The sequence below is a fragment of the Abramis brama genome, assembly GCF_963993115.1.
Source record: "Abramis brama genome assembly, chromosome: 25".
In the NCBI taxonomy this organism is placed as follows: Eukaryota; Metazoa; Chordata; class Actinopteri; order Cypriniformes; family Leuciscidae; genus Abramis; species Abramis brama.
Window position 1 is genome coordinate 5,769,999 of NC_139987.1, and position 14,282 is coordinate 5,784,280.

A 14,282-nucleotide genomic window follows, 5' to 3' on the forward strand; every position below is an offset into this window, starting at 1 on the left:
GGTATTTTATGGTGCTGTTTTATCCTTTTCAGGGCTTGACAGCTTCTGGTCACTGAAAGCTTTGCTTATATGGAAAAGAGCAGCATGAACTTTCCTCAAAGTATCTTCATTTGTGTTGCACAGGGTTTGGAGTGACATAAGTGTAAGTAAATGTGAACTCTCCCTTTAACATTCACTTTGAGCGAGTTCCCATTTTGTCATTGGCGGTGGACAGTCACATCAGGCTCGTCCCACAGCCTCCGCTCAGTTGAGGTGTTCAGCCATATGAGTCTTTGTAATGGAACGATTCGCTTTCCATCCATCCAGAGGCTTGTTGTTGTTGTTATTGACGTCGGGCTTCCTGCCATTCATCATCTTCCTCTTATACGTACACCCTCACAGAGCCCCCCTCCCGCTGGCTGGTGCGCTATCCCAATGATAAGTCCTGCCATTCAAGTGCATTCGCCTTTTTGTTTAGGAAAACTAAACAACAATCATGTGACTATACGTATTCAGCATTTGCAGTTTAATGTGAAAGGTGAAACGCTTACATTATCCAAACAGCTGATGTATGTAGACGGGTTAGCAGGGCTGTTTAATATATTATGAGCTGAATAAATAGCGTTGAAAACTGTCGGCTCTGTTTTCATTCAGTGTTAATGTTGGAACACTTATGAAAGTACTGCATTTTCACCTAGTCTCGAGGTTTAAGGCATTAACACCTTTCTATTGTCCAAATTACACAGCTTTCCCATTGAAGTGCATTTATTTAACAGTGCGTTCACAAGCACTGAGAGCGATTAGCTTCTATTTCCGTCTGTGCTGAGTTGTGAGATGAATGGCGTTTTCCCGCTGGTGGTGAAAAACCTAATCATTGCCTGCCTGTGTCATTTTGGCTATAGGCATCATGTATGAAACGCGAGCGGAACAAATTTTTGCATAAATAATTTGTAAAACCACGCTTAAGTAAATTTTAATGTAACAGCAAATTATTTAAGAGTGCATTTGGGTCAAATATGGACAAACCCAACCATTGGGTTTAAAAATTAAAAGAAACTTTTTAAACCAATGTTTGGGTTTGTTCATATTTGACCCAAACATGGGTTGAAACATCCCAGCTTTTTTTGAGTGTATGCGTAGAATGATAGTTTGGTAGCATGGTATTCCGTATATAGTAAAAGTCATTTCTTCTAACTGAGGGATGCTTGGGAATGCATCAGGAGAATGTGGCAAACACAGCCCAGAGTAAATTACAGGGACTAGATTTAGAGGGGTCGGCCACGCCAAACACACCCCCGTCTCCCCCAGTGCAAATCCCTACGAGTCTGCCAAACTCAGGCACAACAGATGCCATTTGGTTAACCAGAGCATCATGTCTGAAGCCTCAAACAGGTTCGCCCAATTCACTGAGCCTTCAACTGGCTTGGAAAACTTACATAAAATCTCATATACCCATGTGTTCTATTATTATGCCAATATGCTCAATTATTCATGAGCATGTAGTATGAAAAAAGTGCTCTAGTTTTTTCTAGTAGTGCTCTAATTTTTTCCCAAATGCTAAGCTCCCTTGAATGATGGTGGGAAAATCCCAAATGCTTAGTTTTTCTCCATTTTTGGCATCACTCTTGTGACTGCAACTCCACTCTTTTTTTTTCTCTCGCCAAGAGTACACCCCATTAAACGAGAGTCACTGGACGTCTTTCAAATATCCTCCCAAAAACACTTTGCTGACACCAAAGAATTTTCTCTGACAAAACAGCAAAGCAATTGACACAGCAACATTACTGGGTGTCGTCTTGAGTGATGGGACCTGTAAGATGGCAATGCTTTTTGTTCTTCATAATCTAAACACAAAACAAAAAGGTATTCTAACAAACCAGTACCATATGTAGGTTAATGAGGTGATGTTATTTTTTTTTACATAAATCTATTTATTCAAAAATACATTAGAAAATGCAATGCCATAAAAACTTGCCATAATCGTTTTAATATTATTGCCATTATTATTCTTGGACACTGCTTATTAATATTTAAAAAAAATATATCAAATTTGTCTGCCAAATCCAAGTCAAGTGGTGTGTCCAACATGCAGAAACAATACAGCAAAAAAAACATAAAGAGGCATAGCAACACTGTGGCATCATGGTGTAAAGTTGTGAATGGGTTAACATTATTACTTTCTTCAGAAAATGTACTTCCCAACTACCAAAAGACCTCCCCCAATCCGTCACCTATTTTCTCGTGACCGTTTAATTTTTTTTGTTGGGTTAATTCTGTGAAGAATGCCACAATCATATGACCAGAAAATCCTGTTATTTCTTTTACACTTCATACTCCATCAAGGTTCCCACAAATAGTTTTTTTTTAATACTGTAAAATCACACCCATCCCCAGAATCCATCTGTATTTGTATATTTTTTAATACCTGCAAAGTCAGACCTTTAAGGTATTATGAAAAAACCTCTCACTGTTGCTTCATCATTGATCCTGTTGTGTAAATTCGCCTGCAGTTTTTGCTATTTCAGCAGATGCCATTCATCCTAGTCAGCAGTTATGAGCGCACAGGCCTTATGTTGCCCCAGATGTGGGAGTATTTCAAAACTAACTGAAAATGGGATTTGTGTTGTCGTGCAGTACTCACTGGCACAATGCAAAGATGGTGCCTGGGTCTTGCTACATGGCAGCTAACCTGTTTTGAGTGATTTTAAGCTTGTGTCTTTGTACTTTCTAGGGGTTCTGGGTAATGTCTGGGGAGTTGGTGGTGGTTTCCTCCTGAGCCAAAAAGTCAAACACATCTTAGTCTCTTCCTCCATAAATGATTTTTAACATTTTATCAACTGCCAGGAAAAACAACAACTTTAGTATGTTTGTAAATCGTGATCATTTGAGCAAGTATGAGTAAAGGGCCGTTTATACCAAGGATAACTATAAAGTTTTAATAATCATTCTAATTAGTCCATAAGACAATAATGGCACCGAAGAACGATACAGTTGGAATTACTTCCAGAACGCTTATTTTTTCCAGCTGATGAACGATAAAACATTTGACAGCCAATCAGAATCCATTCGACTTTGAAGAGCTTGAGCATTTAAAACGACAGACGACAAAACTGCTGTGCGCGCTTGTAATAAACACAACATTAATGCCTGTTGGTGTGAATGCTAATATAGTTATCATTCTTGTGAGAACTGACTTAATAGTAAGGCATACTTGGCTAACACTTCAGTGCAAAGTTGTCCAGTGTCGTCGCCATTTCTTTCCATATTTTTTGACCAATAAGAATGTCTTTGTACGCATTTAAACTAGGGTTGCGTGTATCTTTTAACCGGCTCGCACAAGTGCTCGTCAAAGCAGGCGTTTAAAGCCCAAAGTATTCTTCGGCTGTCTGCGTTCCACAACACGTAACTTTCTGCCACAATTGTTGTACACATTGGTACGCATCAAAACCAATGTATACTTTGAGCTTTAAGTGTCTCCATTGACATTAGGCGCCACAGAGAACCTGTTGCGTGTGTCTGTCCCTCGTGTTGCTCTGTGTCACCGCAGAGCCTTCAGTATTTTCACTGCTGAGCATAGTTAGCGCTCTGTTGGCATTCTCGTCTCCACTGGCGGCCTGTGTTTTGGCTAGCAGGGCTGGGAGACGGGCAGCGAGGGCTATTGTTCTACTGTACTCCTTTGTTTCACCCAAAGATCTCCCCCTTCTTCCTCACCTCACTTCTCATCTGCGAGGAATGAGAACTATGCAGTGTCCCGGATGGACCTGGCTCCCACGTTGTTTCGCCCGTGTTTCTCTCCCGCCCTGTGAGGGAGGCTGTCTTTGCCGGACCAAAATCCTTGACTTTCACAGATTTGATTCAAAACGTGCGACTCACGGCTTGTAACGTTTTGAAATGTTTGTTAGCTAGCTGGTTAGTTCGTAGATGATCAGTGCTGTTTTAAAGAATCGAAATTTAGGGGCTTTTAGATATTAGATTTAGTTAACACCAAAATACTGGCTACACAAAATTGGTGTAGGATTTACTTTGAAACTATTTTTGCTAGTAAATTTACCAAATAATTATGAAGAAAAGGCAAGTTACACATTTAATTAAATGTGAAATTTTGAAAGACCGAAATGGTATTTTCTTGTAAAACATACTAGAATCATTTTTCTGTTAGTTTCAGCTTTGAAAAAATCAGTTTTTACAGTGTAGGGTGTTCTGGTTGCTGCCAAATGTGGTTACTAATAAGTTGATTTAGCATGTTGTTAAGCTATGCTAGTGTCTGTTCTCACATAAAGCGTTTTCATTTAATCGTTTTCCTATGTAAACAAACGTGGCGCTCGCACAACGGCCACGTAGAGTAATCTGGATGGTTTCTAGAATGTTGTGAGAAGGTTGCAAAGTGTTTGCCTACTGGCCAAAGTCAAAACACTCCCAGTCTCTATTATGTTCCTTACTTTAAAAGGATGGATCACCCAAAAATGAGAACTGTTATCCTTTACACATCCTCAAGTTGTTCCAAAGATATATTGTTTTTTTTGTGTGTCCATACAATGAAACTCAATGGGGTACAATGTTGTTTTGAACCCCATTGACTTTCATTGAACGGACAAAAACAGTTAAAACATCCTTCAAAATAACTTCTTTTGTGTTTCTCAGTATAAAAAGAAGGTCATACAGGTTTGGAACAATACGAAGCCAAGTAAATGATTTTTTTGTGCAGTTTATCATTGTTAGTTCAGCAGTATTCGAGGAAATGCCACTTTCAGTTCAACTACTTCTCAGTGACACAACTGTCACAGTTGCACTCAGGGTATGTTTACACGACAACGATACGCTTAAAACAGTGAAGCTTTTCCTTTGAGTTTTCCGCGTACAGACGACACCATTGTCACAATGATCTCCATTTACACAGATCTGCGAAAACGAGTCAAAACGCTATATTCTGCTGCCAGGCCATTAGATGGCGATGAAACACTATAGACTGAACACGTAATACACATGTGCATGACGTCATCGTCTTCAGAGATTCACGTTTTTGTTGTTTACACGGAGACCGCTTTCAAAAACTTGCACTTTGAAACCCGTTTTCAGGCAGCCACAACAATGTTGTCGTATAAACGAATGGCCAAAACGCATAAAGTTTTACGTTTTTAGTTGTGTAAACAGCCCCTCAGTTTGGACTTTGTTTTCCTGCTTGCACTATTTCCCGCCACTAGTTTGTTGTCATGGTCACTCATTTGGTTCATCATTCAGTTCAGGTGTGTGTGATTAATTATCCTTGTTTGCATGTGTACTTAAGTTCCATTGTGTCTGTTCATTCTTGTCAGGTCTCGTCAATGTTCGGATGTGTTGTATCATGCTACTCTCATTGTGTGGATTTATAAAAAAAAGAAGAAAAAAAAAAACTGCCTTATAGCCTTCATCTTCCTGTTCGTGTGCATTCTAGCAACTAGTGATGGGGAAGTTTGGATCATTTTACTAACTCTCTCATTCGATCTCGTTCATAAAAATGAGCAAATCTTTATTCGTTTTTATCTTTATCTTTATTTATTTCGTTCATTTAAGTGGCTTTAAATGTTATACTTTTAAACAGCCAAATTCCCCGAAAACATCCACCTACGCAATCTCGATCATATTTTGAATGAAGAAATCATTATAATGCAGCCAAAGATAATTTACAGGGAACATAAATATTTAATTTACCTTCTGAGTCTTTGGTTCATTTTTCATGTGACACACAATGAACGGATCGTTCGCAAACGACACATCACTACTAGCAACACAATCCGTGACAACAACATGCAAGTATTGTTTTGAAAATCCATAAAAAGACAGATTGACACATTCATGTCTCTGTACAGGATAGAGTTGTTTATGTTTTTGAGTGTTGGTTATCTAGTTGCAGTGAAAGCATGTTGACATGCTCCAGCGTCAGGGTCATTTTTTGACGGAGAATCTCGGCGTTCTGGTTTCTGCGTTCTCCCCCATGCACAGACGCTGAAGCTCAGGTAAAAGGCATGCTCGGTTTGATGGGATCATATGACCGCTCCTATCTGGCCTCACTGTCAGCTGGGCTGGTTTCAGTTCTCTCCTCTTTATTACCTCCCTACAATATTAAAGGGAAATGGACACCGGTCTGGCCCTCCCCACAGTAACATGAGTTTGCAGTTCCTCTTTCTTTTTTGTCTTGCTGTTATCCGTGCTGTTGTTTTGTTTTTGATTGGGAGACCAAGGTTTTTCTCAGAGTGCAAACTCGACAAGCGGGAGTTTGACTCCTTTTTGGTGAATCTCACGAAAAGCATGATGGGTCACATCTCGCCCTTAAATCCAAAGCAAAAAATTATATTTTGCACAAAGAGAATGAAGCACATGACATTATTTTCATGGCAACTAAGGCATGTTTTACCCCCAGATTCTCATTACCGCAATGCATGCAAATAGTTTACTTAGGATTTTTTTTTGTAATTATGAAAATTAAATAATGAAATGAAAAATGACTGAGCTCACTTTTAAAGCTCTTGTAATATAAGGATTATTATTTTTGTTGGTTTAATTCCATTTCTATGCTCTTAACTATAGCCTACTCATTAAAGGGTTAGTTCACCCAAAAATGAAAATTCTGTCAGTAATTACTCACCCTCATGTTGTTCCTCGTAGTGTTTTTGCGCTGCGCGTCTGTGTTATACGTCATCACGCATCACACACATGACCAGCGTCGGCCAATAGTGAGCCTACGTGGTGACGTGTAACACAGACGCGCTGCGCAAAAACACTACGTGAACCAACTAGAGGCCCAGAGAGAAGGAAATGAATAGTGGAATAAAGTCGTTATTTTTGTTTGTTTTTGCGCACAAAAAGTATTCTCGTCGCTGGATATACTTAAGATTAAGCCACTGTAGTCACTTGGACTAAAATTAAAATAGTTAAAAATTTCTTAATTTGTGTTCCGAAGATGAACGAAGGTCTTACGCGGTTGGAACAACATGAGGGTGAGTAATTACTGACAGAATTTTCATTTTTGGGTGAACTATCCCTTTAAAAAGGTGTCAAAAACGGCTTTTACTATATGAATGCGTTTATTTTGGAGAAGTGAAAATAGCGATGACTGACCTCGCACAGAGGAGTATACAAATTGTTGTCCAATCAAATGCTCTCTAGAACTAGCATGCTCCTCCTCTTTATATTAGCAACAGAAAGAAGCAAATCATGTTTCATGGCTGTGATGAAAACTAAAGCCCATTGGCTGTTTAAATAAAATGCGAGCCTTTCCTGTAAAACAAAGGACCTTTTCCATGGGGCTTTTTGATGGTCATGATGGTCATATATTACAGATATGTTTTTGACCGGTTGTTTCCCCTTGTAAGCTACTAAATGATCAAGAGCACAAAGCAGGAAGTGAATACTCATTAACTGGTGTTGATTAACTTTCCAGTTCTCTCAGTTCTGTCGACATCTGAGGTGTGAATGTCGACTAGATGGATATCAGTCCCTGAACTAGCCACACAACAGAGAAAATAGCAGGAATCCTTTTCTTTTCTTTTTTTTTATGGGTTTCAGCCTGTGTGTGAATGTGAATTGGAGGAGTCCGGACCCTCCCTTCCTTCCTCTCCTCCCCCCCGGAGGTCTTTCACTGCCCCCCTGAGGGCATCGGCTGGCAGATTTGGGGAGGTTTGGTGTGTAGGAGTGTCTATGAAGCACCAACACAAGCTCAACTCACCTGCGTTCTTCAAATACAGAGCATGCAATGCCTGTGACAACTTGATTTCTTTTTTGAGGGTGTGGTTTATCCAGTTGTCTCGTTGCATTTCAGAGAGAAAGAAACTATTAATAAATTATAATTCTGGATGAATCCTGGCTGGTTGTTTTGAAAATAATCTCACAGACAATTTTCGCATTGTCAACTAGATTCGTCAGACCCAAACATGTCGTGGCAAATGCAGACAAATTGAAATATAACTGCTAGTTTGATGTTTTTTTCCTCTGTTTTTAATCAAAGTAAAATTACCTGCCAGTGTCCAGATCCTTTACTAAGTACGCTGTGGTACTGTGGACCTGTATGTTTTGTTATACTTGTTACCTTATACAGCCCCCTTCTCCTTTCATCTAACTTTCCATTTGTACTATATTATCCGTTGTTTGCATGTAGTGTCACACAGAGTAAGTCTGTGGCTCTTTCAACAGCGCTAGTTAATTGGAATGTTCTGTTAGCTGTGTTTGTCCAATCGTATCCGGTTACTGACGAGGGGGCCCATCTCAATAATAGATATCATAGACAATGAAGCTAGAACACACACACACACACACACACACACACACACACACACACACACAACCCTCCCTTCCTTCATCTCACACTCCAGCTACACCAATAGTGATGCGACTAGAATGCTAATATTATAATTAACAGTGTTGATTACAGTGTTTATATTATATTTAATGATTTTGACGACAATGGAGCATGTCAAACCAGAACACTTTTGTTAAATTGAAAAAGATTGCAAGTGGTGATGCAATAAACGAACATTTCCATTACTGACTACACTGTTAGGATGCTTAAATTTTAATCAGTGACTTTTGCAATAAAAGCACATGAATGGTGATCTATCAGGATGGACCAGTTACATGATTTATTTAATGGTAATTTCAAGATTAATCAGCAACTTAGAGGGTTATTTCACCCAAAAATGAAAATTATTTTATTAATAACTCACCATCATGTCGTTCCAAACCGTAAGACTTTTGTTCATTTTCTGAACACAAATTAAGATATTTTTTTATGAAATCTGAGAGCTTGCTGTCCCTCCATTGACAGTCTTCGCAACTACCATTTTGACGGTTCAAAAAGTTCATAAAGAGATTGTAAACTAATCCATATCGAACACTTTATATGTTGAACAGATTTAATTTAGGCTTTTATTCACAAATAAACATTCATCAACTCTCACATCAGTTGTGGTAAACGGAAGCTCAAGCATGTTCGCTTGACGTGCGAAAACCAATGAGGTTCATTCTCGTGTTACGCAGCACGTTTGAGCTTCAGCAAGAGCCAATGAGGTTCGTTCTCGTGTTACGCAGCACGTTTGAGCTTCAGCAAGAGCCAATGAGGTTCATCCTCATGTTACGCAGCACGTTTGAGCTTCAGCAAGAGCCAATGAGGTTCATTCTCGTGTTACGCAGCATGTTTGAGCTTCAGCAAGAGCCAATGAGGTTCATTCTCGTGTTACGCAGCATGTTTGAGCTAGACGTATACGCTTTTGACCGTTATGCTGTCTTGCATCTTTTGCAGTGTCTCGCACGCGACACAGCATTTTCAAAACGTTCTTAGATTAAAAGCAGTTCAACTTCTTTTTAATAAAATGTGTCTTTAGTTTAGAGACCTTCCTAAAATCACCTATTTTTTCTTATATAGTGCATTATGTAAGGGGACAGGCATTTGTAGTGGTGTCCGAAACCATAGTGGACATTATTAAGCGCACTCATTCAACCCCATAAATAATGCATCTATTGATTGTACAACCGATTTTAACATATAACAAATAGTAATACCAACAAATAGTAATATCAAATCTACTCAACTTTACTGCAAAAATATCGTTATTTTAATTCAGCCAAGAGGCCGTGTTGTGACACATCGATCTTCTACTGTCACATGTCTTCACGTGATGCGAATTTGGATTAGTAAAGTTTCTCATTTTGTTTAGTGCGACTGCTCTATAAGGAGCCGTTTACACAGAGCGCTTTTTTCCTTTCCTCTGCGATACTTTTTCAATTGTTTTTGCGCTAGACGGACGTGTATATTCTGCGTCTCGCACATGATATTGCGTTCTAAAAACGTGGCGCTCAAGTTAAAAGAAGTTCAACTTTTAAAGAAACGCGTCTCGAGACCTTGCGTTTCCCCCCCATTCCACAGCCCGCTTCTCGCGTTTTTCAAAGCAAAAACGCGTTCAGTGTGAATGGCCCCTTAGCTTCTGGGTTGAAAATGATGGTGGATAATGGCAGAAATAATTATTATGCTATTCCGCATTCACCCACCGTCATTGATTTATAATGACGTGTTGTTTGTAGTTTGTTGCGTCGCTCGCTTGCGGTGAGTGTCAGCCAGAGAGCGAACACGAAACCATAGGACATCTGTTCCCCGTGCGCACTCCCGCTGTTTCTAGGGAGACTCATCATCAACCTGTTGCTCTCCGTCTTTTCTTCTGTCTATTTTCCAATATGAGGCTCGCGCCCTCTCAACAGCGGTATGAGTTTACGCTTTAGGACACTCGCTTATTTGCTCTCAGTTAATATGTGCTCAAACATATTTCTTTATCTCGCTCTTTCTGTCCACGCACGCACACAGAGTCCCGGTTTACAATAGGGACCTGTGGTGGTGTGTGCACGCGCATACCCTGCCTCTCACACACACACACATTATACACCCTCCTCCTCTTCCTCCCTCCCTCGGTTCATCTTCCCTTCTGTCCTTCTGTCTGTGTCTCTCGAACCCTCACTGTTCTCTTGAGCTCCGTCTGTTTCACTCTTCCCTTCATCCCACATGCACTTCTATCACTCTCCTCCTCCTTGTACTCTCTCTTTCTCTCTCTCTGTCTGTCTGTCTCCCTCCCTCCCTCTATTTAATTCTCTCTCTCTCGTCGCTTATGAACACAGGAGTATTCTGACATGCTGGATATGAGATTAAGGTACAGTTTTGCTCATTTTGATGGCAAACTTTTACATTTAGACTGACTTTTGTCATTGAGGAAAAATAGCATTTGCTGCAATAATTGTTGCGAAATGATTAATATGAAAGTGTTGACTGGTTAAATGTCATAAACTGTTATATATTTTCAGTTTGCTTTGGAGAATGCTTTATATTTTATCTAATATTGACTATGATATCAGAAATGGCCTACTCAATGTAAACTATGCATATTTACACATTTTGCATACAGTTATAAAAGTAATTGGGTATTTTGACTGTCATGTGCGACATTTAAAAATATTTGACTGTTTTTATACATGCAGTTTTTATGACCTGATTTGAGATACCTTTAAAAATAAATTTGTACTTTTAAAAAGCGATTAGAATAGTGAAAAATGAAATGGTGGCCAGCCACAGCATCTAAAAGCACACTTTCTCCTACATCCGTATGAATTTAAAATGTAAGCTTTGATGCACATTAGATTTTTTTTTTTTTTTATGAGCATGCTATGCATTAAGAATAAGATTCTCATCAAGCTCATTTATTTTTAATAAATGACCAGTTTATGCAATTTAGTTGATCTTTTTCTGCTTTGTTGCACTATGGGCTCCATCTGTTGATGAAAGTCCCTGTTGACACCAGGTTCCATGTGTTTCCAATATGCATATATGCCAACCTTGTATCAAAATGTATGTTTACTAAGCAACAGTTCTTGGAAAGATTGTTCAGTTATTATTATTATTTTTTCCAGTTATTTATGTTGCAGTCGACAGCAGTGCACTCTATACTAAGTGTTCTTGAGTTGAATGTGTTTTCAGGAAAAGTGTAACATTGTGGTGTTATCAAAATGCTCTGTTTGTCCCAAAACAGTAAACCTTCTGTTTGTCTGAGCAATGGCAGACAGGGAGAATCATTGAAAACCATAATTATTTTTGCAATCACATTTGTTAACATTAGTGATAAAAATTATACACTAAAGCTTTTAAAAAAGATAAATTAAAGCCTTACGAATCAGATCATTATCTCCTTTTTAGATAAAATTCAATTATTGTTGATTTGGAGGTCTGGTGAGAGGTGCCTGAGTGACTAGACGATTTCAATAAAAAGTGGGAGAAAGAACAAGGTTAAAACAGTTACTCAGGCCAAACACGTTCACACACTCGACGCACACAGCGGGACCCTAGAAGATAAAAAGCAGACAGAGAATTAATTCTCCATCACTGTCTGAGAGAGTCAATCGTAAAAAATAAATGATTAGATATGATTGCAGATGAAGATCGCTGTTTGTTCAAAGAGATTTGACTCTACACCCTTTGATCTGTTGCACTTACAAAATAATCTATTTCATAATCAGTATTTAGGTCTTATGTATATCTCAAATTCAATATAATTGTTTATTACCTTATTTTCAGATAATTTGAAATCGTTTTAAGCATAAATTCATGGAGGTTCATTGTCCCAATGAAAAAATGAACCCAATGCAAGATATTCTGAAAACAAGCCTAATTATGTTCTTAAAGTAAATTGATCTTGTTTTATGGATGTTTAGATACTTTAACTGGAAAACAAATCCAAAACACAGTTTAATAAAATGATTTTAGTGTACACTTTTTCTCCTTTCATGCAGACCTAAACTGATACAGGCTGAGTCCGCTGCATCCGAACATGCAGGTTTAAACACCTTTATATTTTTCAGTGCATTCTGTTATTTAATCACACAGATATTTGCCTGTCCTGTCAATAACACCCTAAATTCTTTCCCTCTGAGATATTATTGGGCAAATTTTCATGCCTGTCCCAGCATGCATGATGCATAAATCCAATAACTTGAATAACAAGGCCATCAAAGAGACATCAAATGGCTGAGGAATTATTCACACGTTGCATAATATCTCCGTCAGGAAGGAGATGGTCTGTTGTCTGTCTAACGCCTTTGATATTCATTTCAAAATCGCTGGTGCTGCAGGAGAAGACCGTCACTCCTACATCTCCCTTCAAGCCCAAGCTGGGAGGCCAGGCTCTAGTTTAGCTTGTTTTGAGATGGCTAAAAACTAAAGATCATTTCAGCCTGGCGTACATCCAGAAAACCCTGTTCCTTGCTCCTATTGGAGAGCGCTCGGCCACAAATTCACTCTTCAATTCCTCAATTTGGTCTGATGGAAAATGTTATTGTCTGGCAATGCCCGTGCTAACAGGGCAATTTGGCAGAGCGACATGTTGTGGTGAAACCCAGTGGAAGCGGACGGCTTGAGTCTTGAGGAGACTGATTTGTTCGCTGTCAGCTGTGTAATATTTGTGCCTGTCCGGGGAAGTGGTAGTTTTTCTTTCACCAGCCGGCGCAGGCAGGTGTGTTACTGCTTTTTCGCAGGATATGTTACAGCCAGATACGTTGTTTTATAGATGGGCTCAGCGTACTGGAGCTAATTGCATTACAAACGCTAGATTTGCATTGTGAGTTTTAGCTGTAATTTGGGGCTGTGAGGGCAGCAGTTTGTCCTGATATCCTCCTTGGTGGCATCGTTGCTACTGAATATTACATAAGGAGAAACCTCCCTTTGAAAACACCCCCCACCCCCCCCCCCCCCTCTTGTTTCCATGGTTATTCTCTTTGCTGCTTTCAACATCAAAAAACAGCATCTGAGCATCCCACAGCGCCCATGGGATCAATAGCTCTGTCCAGTTTTGGGGTTTATGCACCATATTACAATGCTTTGAAATGGCTTTTCATAATAGTTAATCATTTGTTCTCTGTTGCCATATGAATAAAGGGGCTTTATTGTCTTGCCTGAGCAATTTTATGTTGAAGGAACAGTTCACCCAAACATGAAAACATGTATGAGTTTCATTCCTTCTTCCGTAGAACACAAAAGATGATGTTTTGAAGAATGTTCAGGCTGCTTTTTTCCACACAGTGAAACTGAATGGAGGGCTTGAGCTGTCAGGATGCTTTTTTATACAATAACTTTTGTAGAAAATCTGTCTTTAGTCTAGACCTTCCTAAAATCACCTGTTTTTTCTTATATAGTGCATTATGAGGGGACAGGCATTTGTAGTGGTGTCTGAAACCATAGTGGACATTATTGAGAGCACTCATTCAACCCCATAATGCACCTCAATATTGACTGAACAACCAATTTCAGCATAACAAATTGTAATACACTCAAAATGTAAAACAATATATATACAATCTTCTCGCCAATGCGAAAGTATGAATATGTACAATGTGAATTCGCAGATCAGAGTTCACCAAATTTCAACAAGCGCTTTTCTCTGAACGTTCATGCACAAATCTTGGCTTTGCACAGACCAAAAGTAACTGAACAAAAAAATCAGATATTCTCAAATCTCATTTGCATTTGCGGTAGGCCTGCATGATATATCGAAGTAAAATTGATATTGCGATATGACTTAATGTGACAGTAAAATCATTAAAGCTGCAATTAATTAAAATAAATATATGCGCCAAGCGGCTTTGTTCATTTACTAAACGGCGTACTGTTTGTTAAATATTTGTATTTAATAATAATCACTATAAAAATCACATTATTATTTTATAGCCAAAAAATGTGGCTTATGAAAGTGATTTGTTTATTTAAAACGTTGTTCACTTTATGGTTATTAAAGTGATTTGGT

The 14,282-nt window shown here is 38.9% G+C and overlaps 1 protein-coding gene across 4 annotated transcripts in view; it reads left to right on the top strand.

The window, feature by feature from the left end:
- The window catches only part of ptbp3 (polypyrimidine tract binding protein 3), a 68,609-nt gene that overhangs the window by 10,388 nt on the left and 43,939 nt on the right, over positions 1 to 14,282 (top strand). Inside the window, exon 1 of one of the 4 annotated variants that reach the window (XM_084103642.1) lies at positions 32 to 142. The exons of 2 other annotated variants lie outside the window; for them this stretch is intronic. The gene's annotated coding sequence lies outside the window, so the exon portion shown is untranslated. Of the gene's footprint in view, positions 1 to 31; positions 143 to 10,595; positions 10,647 to 14,282 lie in introns of those variants that run through there. One more of the 4 variants, XM_084103643.1, reaches the window with a different exon arrangement.